We start from the raw sequence: 8,061 nt of genomic DNA on the forward strand, positions 1-8,061 counted from the left end.
GCATCAGCATAATGAAGAGCACTCCAAGACACCCAGAATGAGGCAATGTGGGCCTCAAGCATGGCATGAACAGCCCAAGGCATCATAACAGGGGCAAAGCAGCTGAAACAGAGGCAAGAACACCCCAAGGCACTATAGGAGAGTCAAAGCAACACCAACAGTGACATCCCAAGGATGCAAAAATAGCACCACCAACGACAATGTCATAAAGTACCCATGCCACCATGAGAGGGGCAAATCAGCATCAAAAGAGGTAGGAACACCCAAGGAACAAGAAAGAGACAAAGCAGCTCTAACAGTGGCAGGAATGTCCCAAGGCATGAGAGAGGGGTAAAGCAGCACAAACAGTGGTATCAACACCTCCATGCACAGAGTGAAGAGTGAGACAGCAAGAGGAGAGGCGACAACACCCCAAGGCATAGAGGGGACAATGTAATAAGCCACACTGAGCCTAATCATGTTTTAGCATGGTTTTTTCAGCACTGACCTTATCCAGCTAAGAAACAAATAAAATAATCTGGGTTTTAGTACTGAAAAAATGCACGCTAAAAAGTCCATGGTCTGATTAGCGCGGGTTCATGCAAATCCCATGTAAAAGAAGGCATTAGCTATTCTCCAGCAATGCAGGGAGGTGTGTTAAAGGGCAGACAGCTTAAATCACATTTTCTTAATATGGGAAATTTAACTCCTGGGTCAGAGCAGGAATAAAACTTAACTCACAGCTCTGGTGGCCATGTTATACTATTGCTATGCTCAGTGTGGTAGTGTCTAGCTGTTCCTACCGCAATGAGCATAGCAATAGAATTACTTTGGCCACTAAATGTGAGTTTATTCCACCATGGAACCAGGAGTTTAATTTTCAGTGTAAGCTCTTGGGCAGGCACCTACAGCTGAATAGATACTGGCATTGTGCATCCTGACTTTGGTGTACTGTTTAACTGTAGGTACCCACCCCAGGGAGCTTACACTTTGCTCAAATAGCTGTAAGTGCCTACTCAGGAGAGCAAATTCTTGCATCTAAGGCCATTTTGGCAAAAATGACGTAAAATCAAAGCTTAAACTCTCTGGGGGGGGGGGGGGGAGCATATACAGCTAGCTTAATAATGCATAATGCTTCTGGGGAGGCATTTAAGGCTGAACAAATTGTCAAAATTTGATGTTCAGCAGAAGGTGCCTTCCCCAGAAAGATTATGCTTTGATTTTCTTGCTATACCTTGACAAAATGGCATTGCATGTGAGATTGGTACTGTGCATCCCAACTTGCAGGCACATTCTTTCGTTCAAATCCATTTTGATAAGAATGGCAAGTAAAATAAAAGAATAAGCTCTCTGAGGAAAGCACCTACAACTAATGAGGATGTTGGGGAGATACTGGCTCCAGAGATGGTTTTCAGGAGTGATGATTCAGATGAACTGAACCGAATCACTGTGAACCTGGAAGATGTAGTAGGCCAGATTGACAAACTAAAGAGTAGCAAATCACCTGGACTGGATGGTATGCATCCTAGGGTACTGAAGGAACTAAAAAATGAAATTTCAAATCTATTAGTTAAAATATGTAACCTATCATTAAAAACATCCATTGTACCTGAAGACTGGAGGGTGGCCAATGTGACCCCAATATTTCAAAAGGGTTCCAGGAAACTATAGACCAGTGAGCCTGACTTCAGTGCTGGGAAAAATAGTGGAAACTATTCTAAAGATCAATATCACAGAACATATAGAAAGACATGGTTTAATGGAACACAGTCAACATGGATTTACCCAAGGCAGGTCTTGCCTAACAAATCTGCTTCATTTTTTTAAGGGGTTAATAAACATGTGGCTAAAAGTGAATCGGTAGATGTAGTGTATTTGGATTTTCAGAAGGTGTTTGACAAAGTCCCTCATGAGAGGCTTCTAAGGAAACTAAAAAGTCATGGGATAGGAGGCAATGTCCTTTCGTGGAATACAAACTGGCTAAAAGACAGGAAACAGAGAGTAGGATTAAATGGTTTTCTCAGTTGTTCTCAAGGCAAACTTTTATTGGAGGTCCCTTCTGTAAAGGCAGCTCATTTTAGTCGAGACGCGAAATCGTGCCTTTCCAGTAATATGGCCGATTCTTTGGAATGCCCTGCCTGATTCACTGAGAGCAAATGAAGAGAGGACCCTTTTTCAGAAGCAGCCGATAGCTTTTTTTTTTGTTTGTTTAGCAGGAGCATAATTACTGGAAGTCATCTTTTGTCCTTGTATAGCAACAGTGTGGAATGCTATGGTATTATGAAGGTGTACTTCTTAATATCGTATCTGAATTGTTTATTCTAGAAAGTTTTAAAAAATGTTTTAACTCTCTGTAATCCGCCTAGCATGGATTCCCAAGACAGGCGGAATGAAAATGGTTGGAAATAAATGAGTAGATAAACCAGGTTTCTGCCAATTGGAACGGGGAGATCCGTCTTCCCAGAGACCTCGCCCTTTCATTTCCCTTTCTCTCTAGCTCCCTTAGGTCTTGCACCTATAGTTGAATCCTGTACGACAGAGGATATTCTCTCTTCCTCTACCCCTTGAGCAGGCTTAGACATCTTCTTGTCTTCTGCCTTTTTATCTCCCCACTCTCTTCACTTTCTACTCTCTCTCCTATGTTATTATCCCTAGGTTCAATAACTATTGGGGCCTAATTCTGTCAGGTCACCCTCGGTTTCCTGCCGTATACCCGCATACCTTTTCTGTAGCCTCACCACCTCCTGGTGCAGATACCTCAGCCACTCCCTTTCCCCCACTCCACTTCCTGCACAGTGTTTCCAGGGGGATCCTTAGGACAAGGCCCCCCTTTCATAAGCTCTGCTACCAAAAATCAGACAGGGGGAGACGATCTTCAAACGTTTCTCACCCGGCTTGTTCAGTCGGACCATTGTTGATGGCCTCTTCAAGATAAGCGTTTCCCAAACCCGCCATGTTCCTGCTTCCACGCTTGCCTAAGGACAGGCGTCTGTAGCATGATCCACTGAAGCACACAGTGAACACTCAGACCCAGTGCTACTATGGTTTTCCACCACCACACCCGGTTTTGGCCGTGCTGCCTGCTTACCCTCACCATCAGTGTGGCTTTGCCCCGCCGTGCTTAGTTTTGACAGGACCACTCCAGCTCTTTCTCCCAAGCCTCAGAGACTAGCTTTTGGCACCCCTTGCAGAGGCTGCCCCTGCTTTAACTATTTATGGGTTTTTTTCCCCTTGGGATCCCCCAGATCCTTTTGAAGCCTCTGTGCTTTCTACTTTTACCGCAGGTCTTACTTCTGCCTCTAATACCTTCCCTCCCCCCCTGTCACTTTAAAAACAGGCATTGTTTCTGCAATTAATACTTCTTCACATATCTCCCCTGTAGTGAACACAGCACTTGTTCCCATTTCTATAGGAGGAACCCCTTCCTTGTGCTTCCACCCCTCACATACAGACAACATTTCCTTACCAGGTGTCCTTATTATATAAGCACTCCACCATACAGCTGAAAACCCAGAACCCCAAGTAACGTTTACTTAAGGACTTCTTTCCTCAACTGCTTCTCCCAAGCTGGTCATCAGAGTCCCCTTTCAAAAGTACTTGTCCAATTCTGCAAGTTTCTTTTTTTTTGTTTTTTTTGTATAAATGTTTTTTTATTAACAGTACGTCAGAGTACAAGCTCACAAACTCAAGAACCATAGTGAAATATAAATCCTGTTCAAGAACCTCTACTGTTAAAACAAAGTACAGCATTCCTTGTAATAGACGAGAGGATTACTCATACTGAATATGCATAACATAATATTGTAAAATACAAACATGTACACTGTTAATTATTAGTTTCGATGGAGAGATGTCTTACACTGGATCACTGCATAGGCCACTGAACCATCCCTTTCCTTCGTTCCCTCCCCCCTCCCTCCCTCATCCCTCCCGATCTGAGGCACTTGTCACTTTGACCAGGTGATATTGAGCTGGCCCGATGTCAGGTAAGAAATAACCTATAGGGACATATAACAAATACATATTAAGGAATAAACACTGTCACAAAAGAAATGTGCATACATAGGCAGAGAGCAAATGTAAGCAGAAAGCTGCATAATTCCTGTACGAGGTTCAAACACCATAGCTAATGTTAATTGTATGAAAGATGCAATCGACTGGATGAAAAACTCCAGTGAATCCTTGTTGGGTTGAAACAGAACTCTCAGTGCTCCACGAAGTCATTCCCTGATACCCAGTTGAAGGATGGGCTATTGAGGCAAAGCCACATTTAAGGGACCAACTATCGGGTAAAGACTTGGAATATACACAAGGAACCTGCTAGTTAGTTGATAAAATCTCAGTTCTCTTTATGATCCTCAGAGCTGTAAATATGGTATTACATCTCCAGATAGAGAGTGTACATAATCCTTCCAGATTAGCTGCATCTGTTATATTGCTTATCTGACCCTTTTTTCATTGTAAGATATTCCATAAGCAACAACTTGTGGAATTGTTGCTTCCAAGATATCTTAAGAGATGGAGTCGGTACTGTCCATTGTGTTAAGATTGCAGATTTAGCTATAAGCAAACTTTTGTCCATCAACCACAGTTGGGTCTCATCTATTTCTAATGTGTTGTCCTCAATTATCCCAAACAACCAGATGTTTGGATGTAGGGGAATAGACACATGCCAGAGCTTATTTACAATGTTTTGCAGATATCCCCAAAACTGCTGTAGTGTGGGACAGGAAAAAAAACAATGAAAGAAATCTGGTATCGGGTGAGAGCATCGTATGCAGAGTCTGTCAGAGGCCACTCCCATGTAATAGGCTCTTTGTGAGCATAGTATGCTTGGTGAAGAAATTTGAACTGCTTGTCTCTTATATTCACATTTTCCACTATACTGGGTATTCTTTGAAAGCAGTAAGTCATATCCGAAGGCGATAATGAGGCAGGAAGCTATTTGTTCCATTTGGCTGTCAATGTTGATAAATGTAGGTTTGGTAAGAGATCCATTATTGCCTTGTAGAATTGAGAGCATTTTAAAGGCTTTCCATCTAATCCCTTAAGGAAACTATGAATCCCTTGAAATTGAAGAAGATTGGGGTTATTCTTCAGCTCTTCAAATAGAAAATGTCTTAATTGTAGGTATCCATAAAAATCACTGTTAGGAAGTGTGTATATTGACTGAAGCTCCTTAAAGCTTAAAACATATCCCTGATCAGGTCCTTCGCTGATTAGCTGCGATATTGTCTTTAAGCCGTACATATTCCAACGATGAAATATGGCCTGGTCCATCCCTGGTTGAAATAAAGGGCAACTCCAGATTGGCAAACATGCGATAGAGCCAGACGACACTTGGAGAGACTTGCACAGAGCTTTCCATGCCATACGGAAAGGGCGTATAACCACACTGAGTTATATGTTGTGGTAGCAGTGTGTTATGCTCAGGCTTGTGAACCCTTGGGCCGATGGGAGGTATACCTTAGGAGGTGGATCCGTAGGTTCTCCCGTCGGATGGCGAGGCAGAACAGAAGATGTGACTGGCTGACCATCGGCACTGGAGACTGAGGTGGCTGTGGAGGCAGATGAGGAGTCGTGACGTTGAGGAGAAAACTGAGTCTTCGCCACTTGAAGCCCGCTATCCTCCCGGGAGGAACCCGTAGGGACCCGGGCCGCTGGGACTTAGGTGGACCTTTGAGAGGTCAAGGAGTCGTGAGATCGGTGCAAGGGCTAACTGGAGCTTCACCCCTGGAAGCCTGAGGTCCCCCCAGGAGGAGCCCGTAGGGACCCGGGCCGCTGGGACTTAGGTGGGCCCTTGGAAATGATGGTCCAGAAGAAGTCCAAGGTCAAGTGCCAGAGGGTCATCGCTTACCAGTCCGAGGTCACACACCAAGGGATTGCCGCTTGCCAGTTCGAAGTCACACACCAGGAATCACCGCTTGCCAATCCGAAGTCAGGAACCAGGAATCACTAAGACGAGACAGGAACCAAGAAGCAAGGATCCAAGACACAAAAGACTCACCGAAGCAAGCAGACTCAAACAACGCTGGAAGGACGTTGCCAAGTCAAGGAATGAACAGAGGAAGTCTCCTTATATACTTCCTCTACTCTGGCTCATTGAACACAGGTGCAGGCACTTAAAGGGACGAGGTCCCTTTAAATCTAGTGAGGAGGTGCGGCCTCGCACCCAAGGATGGCAGCGGCCATCTTGGATTCCCAGCCCACGGGGGAAGCTGCCCGATGCCGCGAGGAGGGAGCAGGGACGGCTCCCAAGCCTGGTTACCATCGCGGATACTCACGCCGGCGCACGGGGACTACAGGCCTCAGCTTCCCGCGACTTACCCGATGCTGCTGTGGTGGCCTGCCGGTCCAGGTCAGGTAGGGGGACGCGGTCACAGCCGTCCGTGGCCGCGGAACACAACAGTACCCCCCTCTTTAGGGCGCCTCCCCGGAGGCCTGCGCTTAGACAGATGGTCTTTATGAAACTGCTCAAGCAAGCCCCGGTCTAGTACGTTGGCCAATGGCTCCCAGGTGTTTTCTTTGGGGCCGAACCCCTCCCAGGCTAACAGGTACTCCCATTTCTTTCTATGCTTCCGTACGTCAATACCTCCTGGACTTGATAGGTGAGGTCGTCTTCAGAGGCAATAGGATGGGGAGTCGTACTGGAAGGCCAAGATAACACCAGGGGCTTCAAGAGGGAACATAAGTACATAAGAACATAAGAAATTGCCATGCTGGGTCAGACCAAGGGTCCATCAAGCCCAGCATCCTGTTTCCAACAGAGGCCAAAACCAGGCCACAAGAACCTGGCAATTACCCAAACACTAAGAAGAACCCATGCTACTGATGCAATTAATAGCAGTGGCTATTCCCTAAGTAAAATTGATTAATAGCCATTAATGGACTTCTCCTCCAAGAACTTATCCAAACCTTTTTTGAACCCAGCTACACTAACTGCATTAACCACAACCTCTGGCAACAAATTCCAGAGTTTTATTGTGCGTTGGGTGAAAAAGAATTTTCTCCGATTAGTCTTAAATGTGCTACTTGCTAACTTCATGGAATGCCCCCTAGTCCTTCTATTATTCAAAAGTGTAAATAACCGAGTCACATCTACTCGTTCAAGACCTCTCATGATCTTAAAGACCTCTATCATATTCCCCCTCAGCCATCTCTTCTCCAAGCTGAACAGCCCTAACCTCTTCAGCCTTTCTTCATAGGGGAGCTGTTCCATCCCCTTTATCATTTTGGTTGCCCTTCTCTGTACCTTCTCCATCGCATGGAATGTGTTGTGTATCTTGAGTGAAGGCAGTAGACGAAGCTGATATGATACCGCACCAACTTGTCGAATGATGGAAAATGGCCCAATAAATCGAGGGGGCCAATCGCGCTGATGGCAGCTTCAGACAGATGAACTGGGTGCTCAGCCATACTTTTTGACCCGGCCTCAGAGGCGGGTATGGTCTTCGTCACTGATTGGCATACCTATTTGCCACCTGACTGGCTTTGATCAATGCATGCCGTGTGGAAATCCACAGGCGGTGTACCTCGTCTGCAGAGAGTTGGGCTACCGGGGACACGACTGAAGTGGGAACTGGCAGCGGCAGGCGTGGCTGCTTCCCATAGACTATCTGGAATGACGAGGATCCGGTAGCCGTGGAAAGATGAGAATTGAGTGCAAATTCTGCCCATGGCACCAGACTTGCCCAGTCGTCCTGTTTCTCATTTACGTAGATACGGAGGAACTACTTTAAAGTTTAGTTTGTTCTCTCCGCTAGACCGTTGGTCTGCGGGTGGTAAGCAGAAGTATAGTCCAGGGTGACATCGAACTTCTGACAGAGGGCCCTCCAGAATCTGGCAGTAAATTGAGGGCCTCGGTCCGAGAGGATACTTCTTGGTAGATCATGTAGTCTAAAAATGTGCTGGACGAACAACTGGGCCAGCAGTGGTGCGGACGGCAACCCTGGGAGTGGCACGAAGTGTGCCATTTTACTAAATCGGTCGATGACCACCCTTATGACAGTGTTCCCACTGGATGACGGCAGATCAACCACGAAGTCTGTTGCAAGATGGGTCCATGGTTCCAAGGGAACTGGT

Source organism: Rhinatrema bivittatum, chromosome 3 (assembly GCF_901001135.1).
Source record: "Rhinatrema bivittatum chromosome 3, aRhiBiv1.1, whole genome shotgun sequence".
Taxonomy (NCBI): Eukaryota; Metazoa; Chordata; class Amphibia; order Gymnophiona; family Rhinatrematidae; genus Rhinatrema; species Rhinatrema bivittatum.